This window comes from Agelaius tricolor, unplaced genomic scaffold (genome assembly GCF_023055355.1).
Source record: "Agelaius tricolor isolate 1412-34295 unplaced genomic scaffold, bAgeTri1.0.p SCAF_32, whole genome shotgun sequence".
In the NCBI taxonomy this organism is placed as follows: domain Eukaryota; kingdom Metazoa; phylum Chordata; class Aves; order Passeriformes; family Icteridae; genus Agelaius; species Agelaius tricolor.
Genome location: NW_027269292.1, coordinates 2118853 through 2134521, shown reverse-complemented (window position 1 = coordinate 2134521; position 15669 = coordinate 2118853). Strand labels below are relative to the sequence as shown.

General features: G+C 44.0%; 1 long non-coding RNA gene across 1 annotated transcript; it reads right to left on the bottom strand.

Annotated features, from left to right (window-relative positions):
- Positions 1-3818: 3818 nt before the first annotated feature.
- Positions 3819-15543, bottom strand: LOC139602022 (uncharacterized). Its single transcript, XR_011683092.1, has 2 exons — positions 14051-15543; positions 3819-13957 (listed from the first exon to the last, which is right to left on the bottom strand). It is a non-coding gene; the product is annotated as an uncharacterized lncRNA (long non-coding RNA).
- Positions 15544-15669: the final 126 nt, after the last annotated feature.

Genomic DNA, 15669 nt, shown 5'->3' with positions numbered 1-15669 from the left:
CCTATCCTGTGCAGATGGCTGGAAGTGGAAGCTGGGTCTCAGCAGCTCTCTGCCCATCCTCAGAGGCCAGTTCCCCCAGGATGAGCACCAGGACCTGGCTGGATGGCAGGAATGCCTGGCCTGAGCAAGTCCAGGTGAGATGTGTGCCACCAGTGTGTGACAGTGCTGTGAGCATGGGCAGCTCCTGTCACTGCATGCTGTCAGTGCAGAGCTCAAGAGCATCCTCTTGGGTCAGAAGCATTTTACCACTCTTGTTTGACTGAAGTGCCAGCCAGTCAGATTAGCTCTGCTCCTACAGGGCACAGCTTTTCTGTCTTAGCAGATAAACCTCTGCTGGCCAGATCACAGCGTCTCAAACCCCCAGCACAACCTGCCAGAAGGCACCGAGGGCTCAGAGCAGCCCTGAGTTCAAAGGGGCACTTTGGGCTAAGAACTCCCAGTGAGCCTGATCATGACTTCAACCTGGGAGATGGGGACAGCAAGTGCCCCAGATGACCAGAGCAGGGCAAGGCTGCAGAGAGATAATTGGGTTTGTAGGTGCAGCCCTGGCTGCTGGCACAGCACAGGCTGCTCCTGTGTGTGGTGCAGTCAGAAAACACTTTAATGTTTGGATTTCAAGAAATGGAACCATCATAATGCATGTCTTCTAATAAAAGATAATAAAAAATGCAATACTGTAGCAACCCTATTGGCTTCTGTGGTTGCTAGGCTCATATTAATGTATAATGCATGCACACAGCTCCACATGCTGAGACCTGTCTTTGTGCAGATAATTACAGGTTCTTGCATAAAGAACCTGTAATTGCTGCAGGTGCTTCTATTTTAGTCCTGTACTACAGTGTCTTAAATTCAATATTGAAGTCACCCCAGCTCAATTCTCATTCTTCACCTCATCTTGGGTCACCCCTTTTCTCCAGAAGCTCCAGAGACAGGGCAGGTTATCTGACATTGACATGCAGCTGCTGTCCTAAGCATCAAGTTTCCAAAAAGCACATTCTGGGATGCAGTTACAGCACATGACGTGCACTTGGTGTCTCCCCACAAACCAGTGGTCTTTTCATGCTCCAGTTTTTGGATTTGCAGGGGCCAGATGCTGTTGCTCAGGAGTGGGATGTGACCCTGGACAGGTCTGAAGCCCATGTGCTGTGCTCTGTTCTCCCTGTCCCTGCTGCAGGCAGGAGCTTCCTCAAGGCAATTCAACAGGATTTCAGTGGAAATACCTGAGGGTGACACGAGTGCAACTGCAATGCAGGAGAGGGGTCCAAATCTGCACAGGTACAACCATGATTTCTATTTGGCTGTCACACTAGATGTGCTGCCCCAGCTTTCTGCCATTTCACCCTGCTTTCAGATCCAGCTCCTCTCTTACTGTTGGTTTTCACACTCATTTTGTCACACTTTGTACAATGTGACCAGTAATTGGTGCAGCTAATTAACTGTTAAAAGACAGTGTCTTGGTTTTCAGATCCAACCCATGGATCTGAGCAAAGCTTTCCTGAGGGACAAAGGCAGCTACAGGTCTGACCACCCCAAACTCGTTCATTAGAGCTGCACCTGGGAGATTCAGCTCCTCCCTTTGTTTTCCCTTTGAGGGCCTCAAGCAATGTTTTTTGCTTAGCTGGACATCCGGATGCCTTCTAGTGGACAGTTGGCATTTTTCAAGTGAAGATGGGATGAATAAAATCAAATATTTATTTCGATTTGAACAAAAGTAATTTGTCTCATCAGACTGTCTTCCTCTGGCATCTATCCATGGAAATACAAACCACAAAGCAACAAACAACAGCTCTGGATTTTACACTGGAGTGCCTCCCTAAGAGACTGAGCGTCCTGTTCAGTACAGAGTTTACTGGGTTCCCAGGGCTCGCTTTCTTTATTTGAGGTTTGGTGCAACAGCAAAAAACTGCTCCTTCGTTTCTTTTGAAGACTGTAGAACATTCTTTGAGTAACTCTGAATCTTCAGAACTGGGGTTCTATGAATGTGTCCCCACAAAACCTGCTGTGCAGAGGGGATGTGTAACACCACTGCTGAACCAGCAGCTCTGGCTGCTCTGTGCCCAGCCAGGACCAGCTGCTGGTAGCCAGACCCCTGTTTTTGTCAGCCCAAGACCCCATTTCAGACAGACCAGTGTACAAGCTATAAATCATCAGGTCTTTTCTTAACCTTCCTTTTGTATAATGGCAGTCCTACTTTCCTTTGACAGTGCAGTAATTTAGAATTTGATGGTGGTTTAATGAAAATCTTGCTGTTCTTCTCCCTGGAATTTGAGAGTTGACATTACAAAGAAGTCCTTCCTTGACCTTTCCCTGTTGGCCACTCCTGGAAATTAAAGTGTCTTCATTTTAATGAGCTCAGAGTATTGGGGAGTTGCAAGAAAAGAAAAATCAACTTCAAAAATACCTAACCTCCTCTTGTGAATATGTCAGGACATGTTTTTAGATGCAGAGCTCTTACCTGAACAGGCTTGTTCTCTCCTCATTCTGTGGCTTCTCCAGCTGAGCTGTTTCCTGGCTCCAGCCTGTGCTTGATGATGCAAGGCCATGTTGACTTTGCATGAGGTTTGATGCAATGTATAGAGCAGATTTGTAAATCTCCCCAGCCTTTGCTCCCCTCTCTGTCACTTCTGCAGTCCAGTCCAGCTGGCAAACCAGGGCTGACCTGCCTCTGTGTTTGTGTGTCTATAAATTCATATAAGACTGTATATACATAAGAATATATCATGATATAATATGCAATACAAAAACATCTTTGCACAGCTTCAGGAGCTGTGTCCAACCTGGCAGGGCCATCCTAGAAGTGAAGTGGAAGAAAATGAACTAAATAGAAATGACTGAGAATGGAATGAGTTCAGGAAATGGTGGGTTTGGGGCTCTCCTCTACTTGACCCTGTGGGTCCCCTTCTTGGCCATGTTGGTCTGAACTGAGCCCAGGGCAGGTTTGAAATTTGGGAGATGTGGGGACAGAGCCCAGCAGCTGCAGCACTCACCCTGGATAGGACAGGACTTCTGCCTTAGAGCCAGAGATGCTGCTCTGGGAGTGGTTTGGGACTATGTACCCACAGGAGTTTGTAAATGAAAATAAAATATTTGTCAGCAGTTGATGAAACTCAGCTGTAATTTTTTTTTTTTTTTTACCAAAAAGCTTCAAAACTGTCCAGGCATCTTGTTGCCTTTCAGGGTACTGAAAAATTTCTTTATGTTACCCTTTTTGTTGGGTGAGATGATTTCTTCCAGGATCAGTGTTATGGGGTCAATCAGATTTCAAGCCCAAGCTCATGGCTATGGAATTGCTCTTCTTTTACCTACCTGAGTGCCTGATTAAAAATTCAGTTTGCTTTCACAGCCTAAGGAGAGGGTTGGGTACCTCCAGAGGAAATTCACCTCTCAGGTGTATTTTGTTTCCCCTGAGGTAAGAAGACATTTCATTTGGGTTCAGTGAAAAAACCAAAGGTTTGGTCTCTACTGTGCATTTTGGGTTTCTGGTCCTGTAGGTGGTGTAAGCACAGCTGTGGAAGATCCTCTGCAGCTCCATGCCTTAAAACAAGTTTGCTGTGTGAAAAATTAGAATTTGTATAGGTTTGAAAGCTGTATAAATAATAGTGGTTTTTTAGTACTATACCAGGGCTATCTTACATACATATTTATTTAGTAGTAGGACCAAAAGCTTGGAAGAGAACTGTGTTTGCAAAGGGCTGTGATGGCAAAGGTTTCCTTCCCATGTCCATGTGCAGCACAAAATGGAAGCAGATATATAATGGAAAGTATGTGGGAAAGGTAATTTATTCTATCAATGTCAAATACCCACACAAACCAGTCTGGCTTGATATTTATATTTGCAGGGTTTATTAGCATAAAATAAAAAAATAAACCATAGTGGACATAAAATAAACCCCACTGGCATATGGGAAGAGTGTCAGCAAAGCTGTTCTTGCTGCTGCTTCAGTGCATTTATCCAACACTGGATAAATGTGTTTTTATCACTCCCAGACCAGCACTGAACAGTTTGGCTTTGAGGTGAGTCAAGGAGGAAATGACAGGGATTGTTGGTTGAGAAATCAGGGTAAAATCTGGATCAGCCATATGTAAACATGGACATGGTTATGTGAAGGATGAATGTGCAAATACAAAATACCCTCAGGCCTTAAATCATGAGAGTCTTGCAGTGATGCTGCCCCAGGCCAGCATTGCTCTGCAGGGCAGGACCTGCCATCAGCCAAGGGCTTCTTTGATTGAGGATGGCTTTTTTCTTCACTGGTTTTAGCCCATTTTTTAATAAAAAAAAAGAGATGAGCTTCACTGCCTCACCTGCAGGACAGCAGAAGACAGGGCTCACTCCTTCAATGCTGCCTCAAGTCCCAGTGTAAGGAAAGTGACTGCAATTTCCTTGATCCCATAAGAAAAAGTTTGCTATAGCTGATGGTTTCTCCCTGTGGCCTCTCGAGGGAGCTGGGAGGAGTTTTTTCAAGAGGAATGGTTAGTGGATACCAGCTTTGCCACTATAAATGAGGAGAGCAGCTGTAGTTTTTGCAGTCAGGTAAATACTGAGCCTGAGCACGGTCATGCCCGAGTAGGGACCTGGTGCTGTGCTCACCTGGCTGTGGCACAGTACAAATTAGACATGCCCCATCTCCCCAGGGATTTTACAGCTATGGAGCTGAGGCACATTAATCATCCTGCCATCAAAACAAACCTTCCTCCTGCGCTGAGGACAAAGCTGCTGCTCAGAGCTGGACTCAGAGCTGCAACAACAGGGGCTGTGTGAGGTCAGGGTGGAGGTGAGCTGGCACAGCTCCCTGGGCAGGCATGCAGAGTGGCTGCCCACATTCCCACAGGCTTAGCTCAGGCTGTGGCCCCTGCTAGCATGTCCATTTTTGACAATAAATACGAGCAGCTTTGCCACCTCCTCTGTGCGACTGTCAGCAGAAGGATGGGCATTGTCTCACTCCCCTCCAAGCTGGGAACTGTGCAGAAATTCCCAGCTGGAACAGACACATCTTCATGATGCTGTTCTCCAGCCCTCCTCCAGCAAACCCTTGCTACAGTGGGTAAATTGTGACCAAAGCAGAGACTCTGAGCTGCTTGGCTTGGGTTTTCACACTTGAGGATAAAAAGCAGGATTTGGGATGTAAAGCTGTGCAGCTAATCAGCTGGAATAAAGGTCCAGAGAGCAGCCCTGGCTGCACTGGAGTCAGAGCTCCCAAGAGAGGCTGAGGATCTGCCCTCCAAGCCAGTCAGAACAGCTGGGTCACTCCTGCCAGGCCATGTTCAGTCTTGAGGACAGGACTGCTTTTGGAGGCAGCCACATTCATCACCCACAGCAAAATTTAATGAACAGCCAATCTTTTTTGGCAGCTTTTTATTGCAGGGAGGGCAGAGGGTTTATGTGAACTGGATTTGTGAAGGCAGTTGTACAAATATTTGTTCTCTGCTCCTTAGCAGCAAAGGGATGAGTACAAACAACATACCCATTTAAGGTTCACTCACTTGTTACAAAAGAATTGATCCAATTTTAGTTGTGTTATGGGCCTCCAGCTTGGTCTGCAGGTTGTGTAAGGTGTAGCTCAGCCCCATTCCATAGCCTGGAACAGAGGCAAAGTCATGACAGAGCAATGCTGCAAGGATGGAAATCTTTCTGCGCAGGGAAGAGCTTTGGCCTGGGAAGTGGCTGTAAAAAGAGCACTTTTGGGATCTCCAGTCAGTGGAGACAATACCTTCTATACCTCAGGTAATCTCAAGCATCCATCTGCTCCCTGGAAGGCAGGATCAAGCCATGGTTGTTTACTCAGTGAGGCAGCTCCCTCCTGCAGGCACTGCAGCAGGTGATTTGTTCTTACTGTAGGGACAGAAAATTCTAAAGACAAAAAAAATCAGAGGAAAATTTTAACATGTGGATTCAGTGCCCAGATTAGATATGGGCTGGTCTGTAAATGACTAAGGATCAGATCAGATTATCAAGACTTGTGTAAGACCTCTCCCCCCCAGGTTGGATTAAACCCTATGCCACACATTGGAAAATGAAATACTGCGTAGCTACTCCCAAAGTGAACATAGTCCATTCAGTTGTGTGATTCTTCCCACAGAAAAAATACTGTTTGATTATGGCATTAAATAGTGTGCAATATTAGACAGAGACAGGCTAAGACAGACTTGACTTGAATTTTGGTGCTCCCTAAAATTAAGGTCTTTGATTTTGCAACTTCAGTGCTGCTCTTTTATAAGTGGAGAGATTTTGTGCTTAAAAGTGTTTAATTTTAAACCCCTCCTTATGCTGAAGAGAATAGGTCTCTGCTGTGACTATAGAAAAACTGTGAGAAAAAGAGCAGTTTGAACAAACTACCTTGGATTATTCCAAAACCATTTAGCCTTGATTCCCTTTAGTGATCTCATACTGGACTTTTATCATCACTGTAATTTGATATTACTATTTTCAAATTAAAGTGCAGGAACATTTCTGGCAGTTGTTTTTGGTAGGTTCCCATTAATGTCTCCTTAACTGGAGACAGAAAGAGTTAAGCACACATTTAATTATGGAGATGTCTGCATGACAGCATAAAATCTCAAATGAAAAAGAAACACTTTTAATATGAATAATCATCAGACTTAAAAATCTCAGTCATCTTTAAATAGCAATATATTGATGGCTAAAAGCAGCACTAATGTGTCACGCACTATACAGCCTGGAATTGAACAACCATTTATTTTAACCTTCCCTGCTGCAGGAGCTGCCAGTGGGGGCACAGCTCATTGCTCAGTTTCTGTGGGATTAATGTCAACATCCAAAAGTTGAGCCTTTGCCCCCCTCAGAACTCAAGAAAAAAAGGAAAGATATTAACTCCTCTAGAGTATCTCCTCTCCTCTGCTAAGGGGCATTTTCCTCAAAGGAAGCATTCTCCTTTTGGTCTCTAAGGGCACTAAGGAGCTTTCAAATGGTTAATGTTAGTGCAAATGTACCCAGTACAGGTCTACTGCCAAAATCTGGGAATTTGGACTTCCACTGAAAAACTGAAAATTTATAAATTTTGGATAGAGACTTTTGTCATTTTGACTAAACCTCCACAGAGGTTTTTCCAGTGCCAGGTTGCTAATAGCTCTGGGGTTGTTTTCTAGAATTAAGTAAAATGCTATTACAAGACTCCTGTAAAGTTCCAAAGAATTGGAGGCAGTTCAGAAACCACAATTCCTATTTCTATCAGATGTGAGGCTGTTTGAAATGAGCCTTGGGCAGTTGGTAGGAGCAGGACAGGGCACAGATGCCACCATGCTGGTTTGTCTGGGACACAAGCAGCCCTGTGCCCTCCCTAGCCCCACTCTCACACCAGGGCTGTATCTTGCACTGTAATTTATAAAGCTGATCCTGCTGAAACCATACAGAAAGGAGGAGAGTGCTGTGACCTCAGGCAGGAGGAACAGCCGGAGCACAGCGCAGGAATTCCTGGGCTTTGATCCCCTGCCAGCACCACGGCCCCAGCGCTGGGGAAGCTACTGAGGAAACAGAGATTGAAGGCATGGCCTTCCTCCAAGGCTCTGGGTTCTGTTCCCAAAAATGTGGCCTTGCAATTTAGCACCCACAAACAACAGATAAGAGGTTGTAACACCCAGTGCAGCAGAATAAGGTTAGGCCCTGGTGAGGATCCCCACTCCCCTCTGTGGGCAACCAGAAGCAGCTCAGAAGTGACAGCCCCAGGGAAGGAACAGTTTCTGGAAAGACATGATCTGTGCCCACAAAAATCTCTATTTCAGCTCTTCATCAGGGGCACTGTCTGTTTATTTCTTCTTCTATTCTTCTTCTGATTTTGTTCAACCAGCCTCCCCTTACAAATACTGCACTGAGCCTCAAGACCCAGGAATTTGGAGGACAGGAATTTACTGTCTGAGGGATTTTAAAACCAAGTTGAGGGACTCCTGTGCCCCCTCTGGATTGTTGTTTACCCAATCACTTTCCAAATGGCTCCTAAAAACTTCCCAAGTATTAGGGACTTTTTTTCCCTTTAGTTCTTCCAGCAATTATGTGAGGGATCAGAGTCTCATTTGTGTGAGTCCAATCCCTCAGTAATATCACTGGAATGCTGTAGACTTTCATCCACCACAGCAGAAAGAGAAGTCAGGTCAGAGTCTGTCTGAAAACTCATCCCTTCCATCGAAGATAACACAATTTATAACTCTGACTCAAGGACAGACAGAACTAAGTGGATGGTGGATGTAAGGCCTCACAAAGCTTGCTAGCAGCAGTAACACTTGTTTTGCAACCACTGCTGGGAGCAGAGTAGATAAATTTGCACTGAAATCAAACTTCTTGATGTCTCTGTTTCTTGCAAGTCTTCTGACCTCTCAGCAACTTGGCCTGGCCATCAGCAACTAAATGATATATCCCAAGAGTTTCCTGCTGTTCAGAAGGGACGTGGTGAAACAGAACCCTCTTTACTCTTTGTAACACACCATAACCAAGAAACAGAACATTTTGACTTTTGTCCTTAAATAACAGTCTGCAGAAACACTGCAGAAACAGTCTCTAAACTTATCAGGGGAATTGCAAGTTAGACAATCACTCAGATCCTCTCGTCCCTGCCAGGCACTCTGCTCCCTCTTCCCAAGGCTAACAAGCATAATTCAGACTGGGAGATATAGTAGGGACAGTGTGTCTGATGTTTGCTAGGCTATATTAAAGAACATGTTCATTTTGCTTCTGAATGATATTTCTAAACATTTGCAAGCAATAGAGAAAAATGGATTCATATTTTATTAAGTCTGTTTACAAAACCTAGAAGACCTGAGACAACACTATGCGTTGGAGTACAGATGTTTTCTCCCTCTCCAAATGCATTTAGGAAACCTAAAATAAATAACACTGAGAGGCTGTCAGCCAGCTGGCAGGAAGGGCAGGGTGAGTTCACAGGCCCTGTGCAGCCCCTGCCAGCAAGGCTGAGCTCCTGTGCAGATGATGCTTCATGACCTGCACAGGGCAGTCAGGCACCCCTTCAGTTTCACTTACACTCACCTTGATCTTTCTCTCCTACATTTGGGGTTTTTTTTAAATATTGAGAGAACTAAGTATCATTTTAAACTGAGAGACTATCCAACCAGAGTAAAATTTCAACCATTTAACAACTGACAAGAAATCAATGTTTTCTTTTGCTAAATATGTTTAAAATCTCTAAGCAGTCCAAATGGGATGTAGAAATCATTTCCTCTCAGATGACAAATGACAGGCTAAATTCCACCCACTCTGTTCACTCTGGCCTGACCTAGGGCTGATAGGAAACAATGAGCGTCTTTCCGTTAACTTAAATGGATTTTGTGTCAGCCCCATTAGGTAACAGCTTATTTCCCTTCATTAATTGTGAAGTCAAAGATGAGGAATTAAGAGTGATTGGCACATTAAGAGTGGATGGCAAACATTCACAGAGCAAAATCCCAGTGATGGGGAGAAGAAAGGAGGAGAAAAGATTTTGTGTATGGATGTTATAAACATCAGTTAAAGATGCTCCACTCTGGACCAGGATTCAAACACAGAACTGCTTTATTTTGGCTTCGGTACAAGGGTGAACATTTTTCATTTACTTCTGTAAAGGGAAGAATTTGAGGATATATTAAAATATTGGGTCCAAAGAGAAATAATTTAGTTCTGCACGGGTAACACATGCTAAAAAAATCTTCAAAAGCCTCCACTTCTGGGTGCTAAAGTCCTACATCTGAGAGAGGGCAAAAATGGTCTTTTTTTCCCCCAAGGATGGGGTACAGCTGGGGCTTTTCTTTGCAGGCCGCAATAATGAGACAACTGGAGGATGGGGTGAGAGACCTCATCTCTTAGGATCTAATGACACAGAGAGGATATACTGTTACAATACAGCTGAGTAATTCTTTATTCTCTCTTGTAGACTTCCTAAAGGCAGGCTACAGCACAGATCCTCATGACTCTTATCCCTTTGGTTTAAGAAACTGTGATTTTTCAGGTGTTCTCCAGTCTGAAGCTGAAGGCAATGGCAGCTGCTTAGCTCCTGAGTCAGGTTGTCCTGATTTGGCCTTTCATATAAAATTCTCTTTATGAGTGAATTTTACCTTTAATAACTCGCTCTTTGCCTGTCAGCCAAAATTCCATACTGATTTCTGCTACAGAAACTGATAGATGTTCCAAGGGCTGTGGGCCACCATCTTTTTTATGGTACAATTATTAAAAGCCAAACCCTTCTCACATTTTTTATTTCTAAAAAAGCCTTGAAATCTGGCACCTTTATGACTAAAGCCTCCCAAAGGAAGCACTACAGAATCAATATCTGAAAGCAGGATGCTTCTGCATTTTTTGAAGTAAAAGTTCTCTGCAGTCATTAACAGACTTGATTCATCTGATGACTCAGAATTTGTGCAGCTGGTCCAAGGCCATTTCAGAGACTGAAAAGTGCTGCTTTTCTCTCCTTCTCTAAAAAAGTGATCTTTTCTCAGTTACATGAAGAAGCACCTCCTGCCCTTGTGTCAACTTCATTTAAGGAGAAGGTTATATTCAGAACATGCAACAGTAAAGAATTTGATTAAAAAGATGAATTCATATAAAATTTGACCTTCATCGGTTTTCCCAATAAGCATTTTGAAATCTTTGAAATGTCCTTTTGTTTACTGGAAATGCAATACATTGTAGGATTATTGCAATACACAGGCCAAATAGAAGAACAGACTGTGAAGATAGAACAAATAGAACAGACTGCAAAATAATGTTTCTCCATTATTTAACTGTAATTAAATTTCATTAGTCACATAGATAATCATATTATAATTTCATGTTTGTCTCATGTTTTCAGGAGTTTCATGCTTATTGATTTGAAGTTCCTGAATCAGATACATTCTCTTTACATTTTGGTTCAAGTTTTTTAAACAATCGGAGCTTACATTTTCTGTGATGCATTTAGGTTTTATTTTCATTATAAAATTCCAGTCTCACGCCAGATTTTAAATGTTAATAATTCAGCCATTGCTTTTGAAGGGGTTCTATGGCTCCATTCACTGATGATTTAAATAGTCAATTTTCAATCATCACTCTCTTTTGAGAGTTTATACCTGTGCTATTCCTTTCCCATTAAATGCTGTCACAGTAAAGATTCCTATCGACTGGAAGTACTTCGATTTTATTCCCCATGGTAACTGTTTATTATCCTCACAAAATCTTGTGGGTTTGTGGAACATGAAAAATACACTTCCCTCAGAAATAGTGACAAAACCTTCAGCAGAATTTGACATTTCATTATCCAAACTAATGTAATCTAATACAGGGCCCATCCCTCTAAAGTCCCTTGTTTCACTTGCAAGTCTTTCTGCAATGTGAGTAACAATGCTGTAATCCCATTTCAGGTTTAGTGCTGGCAGCAAGAGCTGGGACATCAGGTAAATGTTTACATTTCATCATTTCCTGCTGTAAGTGGCTGTCTATGTCAAGGATCAAGCCTTTCTTCGATACTTGTGTCACCCTGGAAAAGTTGTCCAGGCCAGAACTAATTCCATTAGTGCTTGGAAAGCTATTTATAAGCCTGCCTTCAGTGGGATGACCTTATTAATTAGATTGGGGGAAGGCTGAGGGAGGGAGAGACGCTCATTTCACAAGACCATTGACATGCATTTCCAGAAGCGATGCCTCTCCTTCACACTATGCTCAAAAAGACTGTCAAATAAAGCAGAAATCTGGGTCAGTTTGCAGCAAGGAAAAAAAAAAAGCTCTATCCATGCTGTCTGCAGGACACAAAGCATAAACTTTTCACAGGGTAGTTCTGCTGCCATATGTCCTTGAACATGCTAACAAAGTCCAAACCCTGTATTCTCTAAATCCAAAAACAGGAAAGAGCTTTACCACCAAAGCTTCTGAATCAAACCTTTCTGAAACCATCACCTTCCTCCATTATCATGCACACCCCTAAGACAAGAAGGTTAAATCCTCATATTCTGTTTATGAAGTCAAAAGAAAGCAGAAGGGTACTTTTCTCCCCCTTATTTACCCCACATGCTTGATTTACTCTCCAGTTTAGACTGGGAGTGGAGAAGAGTTTCACCTGCCAAACCCATTTCCTGTGCCTCACTAAGGCTGTGCTGCTCTGCTCCCTCCCCACTGCATTTAATTGGCTCCCTGAGCCATGGTGTCCTGCTCTTTGCCTCTGAAGCCAGCCTATCACCACTGCCAGCTCCAAAAAGTGAGTAGCTGGGAGCATTATCCATGTCTTGTCACTAATACATCCATTTTGGCAACTGAGGAACTGCTGCTCTGTTATCTGTTTAACAAATCAGGGGACTGGTTATTGTGCAGGCTTGTAATAAGAACTCATCTGTGCAAAACAGCCAAAAGAAACTCAGCTTTTGTGCAGGATGTTTACTTTTATCAATATAACCTCCTGACAGAATCTCATTCACCTTTGGCATGCCAGTGGCAATTACATTTTTCATCTTGGGTGGGGAAAAGGAAGCTTTCAGAGCCTGCCTATTCATTTGATGGATTTGTACAACCCAGGACAATTTTGCAATGCAGGGAAAACTAAAGACCCTGTTTCTGTGTCCCTCTTTGCATAATCCTATACAGATATTCAATGTCTCTTTCAGAATTCAGTATGTCTTTATGTGACAGTTTTATGCTCATCAAACTCCTCCACCTCTAGACAAGTAGACAGTGCTTGTGAAGGGCGGGCAGGAGACTGTACATGGGTACAATTTGACCTAAAAATAACAAGGGCAAACCACACAGCTCATGTACTCCTGAGTGTCAAGAATTGTAATTAGTAACAGATTTGCTATGCAAACACCTATGTGGTACCAAATGGGTGCCTGCTGGGTATCAGACTGGGATTGCCTGGTTCATTTTGGAAACCCATTTTACAAATACCTTACAGAACTAAAGTCTCTTTGTCCCATGAAAACATAATAGGTTAAATGTCTTATTAATCAACCCTTGCCTGTTCATGTTCAGTATGTTGCTCCTTCCAAGCACACTACATGACTGGGCCCCACAACAGGGATGCATTCAGTAAGAAAAGTTCTTTCATCCTTCTTGTAACCCTGAGTCATTTATTAAAATGCATTTCTGGCTGAGTGCACAATGACATATTTCTAGTCTTAAGAATGTTTTTAATCAAAACTACTTAAGGTATTTGAAGGTTCTGGTTTTTCTTACTTTTAAATATGAGTAACCAAACTAACATGGTTTTTGCTTCCTTAATCTTGTATGGTGAATGCCAATTTTTAGGACTTAGACTTAATGATTCCTTGGACCATAATTAGAGCTTTATTTTATTGCCATGTTTTTAAGGCACTCTGATTCATTCTATCATCAAAAACAATTACAGAGATGAGTTCAACAAGAGTCACTGGTACTAAAAATATGTTATTGGTCAGGACTGCTCTAACAATACCTGTGCTGCGTAATTTAGTGCTCTCCTTAATAAACACTGACTTCCAGTAAAAAATCTTCCAGTTTCATCACCACTGTCATGATGGTTGGGGCATTCTTACCCTGGTTCCACTCAGTCAAGCTTCATGATATGAATGTTCTTATTTTCATTCAAAGTAAACAAGTCTGAACAGTATTTTTTTTTACTGTATCTTGAATTTGTATATCTTTGATGCTCCAGCAACAGGAAGTTACACTGGTTTGAGATCTGTGTCTACAGAACAAAGGTGGAAAAACAGGCTTTGAAAAGTGTAAGGAGAAGAACTCTGACACATTTGTGAGTAGAGTCTAGATCAAATATCCAAGGCAGCAGGGAAGGAAATGAAAATGACAGTGGCTTGGGAGAAGGCAGAAGAAAGAGTCAAAGAGGAGCAGAAGGAATGAGAGGAGATGGAGACAAGATGCAACACCCCTATGTGTACCTTTGAAGGTGTCAGTGCACTTATTTTACAGGAGTCAGCCCAGTTTTTTTGCCAGAACCACAAAGCAGCCAGCCTTCCAGTCATGGCGTACACATCACATGTTCCAGAACATTTCTACAACCTGAAAGTGCAAATTACTGGGGAGTTACAGAGGAATGCAAGGATGGGTGTGTGGTACTGAGCAGAAAGGCAGCTGCATCACCACAAGTCCTACCTCAATATAAAGCCAGGATACTGGGATAGTGCTGGCACTTCAGCTGTTGAAATGCAGTTGTGTGCAGATCTGGGCTCTTCAGCAGCATTCTCAAACTTTGCTCCTTTTGGATTAACAGATAACATAGGCAATATGAAACTTTATTACCAGTGACACTGCAAAATTAGATGACAGATTATACCAATATATTAACAGTGATACCTCACTGAAATTAATGGGACTATTTATCAGGGAACTAGCTTGGCTCTGCATTTCAGGAGCTCTCCTTTCCAGCATCAAGCTCTGCCCTCCTTTTTCAGAAAAGCTGAGCAGCTGTCTGTGGAAGTCTTCTGGCCCAGCCTCACCTGTCCTAGCACAACCAAGCCCCTGTTGGAGAACAAAATCTGCAATTTGTATCAGAAGAGCTTATTCTTTACTGGAACTAAAGAAACTGAGGGGCAAGTCTTGCCATGGCAGTTTACAAACTGTTACCACCTAATCCTTTGCTCACTGCTGGCACCAGGGAACAGCTGGTAAATGGGGACAGCCATGAACAGTCAGATTGAGCCTGACATGCAGCCAAGCCATGACGCTCACACTTCCCTGTGCTGGAGGTGGTTACCTGGCAGAGGTGACACGTTTAGCTTGGGAGATGACTTACAAACCATGGCACAGCTGCCAGCAGATCCTGTCTGCATCAGTCCTACCATGAAAGATGTTGACACTGAGTATGGTTTATTTGTCTAAACTCGTGCATTGCCTTGGTGTGCATCTACTAATCGCTTTTGTTGAGGGCTGGAACTGTTCAAAATCCCACTGGAAACAAGATATTAGATTAGAAAAATAGCATAAATAGAATTCTAGTAATAATAATATTAATAATCTCCTAATTCATGCCCTATTTGTACTGTACAAGGCAACGCCACGTTCACCTTACAGAAATAAGCTTGACATGGTCCCTTCACTTAGGGAAATAACCTTTGCTTGGCAAAGTTAGATTTGAGTAGGTAAGATTAGGGCACAGAGACGGGAACCCCGCCAGCCAGTTTCTCTCTGCCAAGCAGTCTGGCCACTGTAACCTCGATTTGGAGCGGAGTTAATGATGCCGTGTGCAGGTTAATGTGACAGCAAAGCCACGGCATTTTTCTGTGCTCTCCTGTGCCACGCTGGGATGGACCCCACGGGCGGGGGGGTGAAGTCACCCGGCTCAGTCCGTGCCGAATCCGTCGCAAAAAGGCTCCCATAGCTCCCAGACTGGGAAGAGGAAGCGTGTTGCCACCGCCAAGCCCTCCTCTCTGCTGAACGAGCTGAGACAATGGCGATTAAACCGCTGTCCCCAGCAGCCCCCCGGTGCTGCTCCATCCCTTGCGGGGCCGCGGGACGAGCTGCAGCCGGGCCCTGGGCACCGCCAGCCCCGACCCTGCCGCGGCCGCTGCCGCCCACTGCTGGCCCGAGCCCCGGCCCGGCCGGGCCACCCTCGGGAGCCAGGCCGCGGCTCCCGCTCCCAGCCGGGCACTCCCCCCAGACCCATTCCCCGCTCCCGCCCCGGCGCTCCCCCGGCCCCGTTCCCCGGTGCCCCGGTCCCACCTCGCAGCGGCGATGCCGCGGGTGCCGCGCCCGGCCGGCTCCTCCCGCGCTCG